The sequence below is a fragment of the Malania oleifera genome, chromosome 5, assembly GCF_029873635.1.
Source record: "Malania oleifera isolate guangnan ecotype guangnan chromosome 5, ASM2987363v1, whole genome shotgun sequence".
Classification (NCBI taxonomy): domain Eukaryota; kingdom Viridiplantae; phylum Streptophyta; class Magnoliopsida; order Santalales; family Ximeniaceae; genus Malania; species Malania oleifera.
In genome coordinates this window covers 100,421,235-100,422,154 of record NC_080421.1, presented here as the reverse complement: position 1 = coordinate 100,422,154, position 920 = coordinate 100,421,235, and the positions used below count along the sequence as shown (strand labels likewise).

At 28.5% G+C, this 920-nt stretch overlaps 1 non-coding gene across 1 annotated transcript; it reads right to left on the bottom strand.

Moving 5' to 3' along the window:
• Positions 1–370: 370 nt before the first annotated feature.
• TRNAV-AAC (transfer RNA valine (anticodon AAC)) lies at positions 371–444 on the bottom strand. Its single transcript has one exon. It is a non-coding gene; the product is annotated as a tRNA-Val (tRNA).
• Positions 445–920: the final 476 nt, after the last annotated feature.

Genomic DNA, 920 nt, shown 5'->3' with positions numbered 1-920 from the left:
CAAACTTTTTTTTAATAAACTTTAGCGTAGAGAGAAAATATAACGGAAAATGAGTTTCCTCCTTATTTTCCTTTTCTAAGTGAAATCTTTAATCCAAACAGACCCTCAAAATATGTAGTTAAAGTTTCAAAGGATTTTAATCATGAGCAGTTTATGTATCTCTTTTAAATTTTGAATTCAAGAATTCATCTTTTGTAGATTTAATTTTATACATACATTGGAGGATACAAGATCTGTTAGAATAAGATATAAAACAACAACCAAAGCTTTCACAACAAATAAACTTACTCAAACATTGCAGTATTCAAATTAGAAAGGGACTACAGCATAAACCGAAAAAACAGCAAAGGAAATAAACCGCAGGAGGAAGTGGCGTCGCCCGGACTCGAACCGGAGACCTTCAGTGTGTTAGACTGACGTGATAACCAACTACACCACGACACCGCCTATTGTTTGTTGTTGCGGTCGGCCTTTCTGATGTTGTCTTAATTTGTCCTTTCAAATTTCCAAAGTCCTTCCAACTCCAACATAAATAAATACCATTAATAATAATAACATACAATTAATAATATCTTTTATTATCAGTATCTAATTAATTTTCTTTCACTCTAATTTGATTCCATTTCACTATATTAAAGATCGGGTAAATAAACATAACTGAGAAAGATTTGTTTCATTTATCTAAATTCATTTAAGGATATATTAGTTTATAGAGAATGAAATATAATTATATTTGTGTTTAAATGTATAAACTTTTCACATGTTTGATATGTAGGAGTGAAGTGAAATCTATTGTGAATTTAACGTTTCAAATTTGTGCTCTTGAACATAAAATATATGTTAGCATAATATTAATTACATTAATTTCACTTGACGATTTATAAAGAAAGTTATTAAATAATTCAATAATAATAAATGTC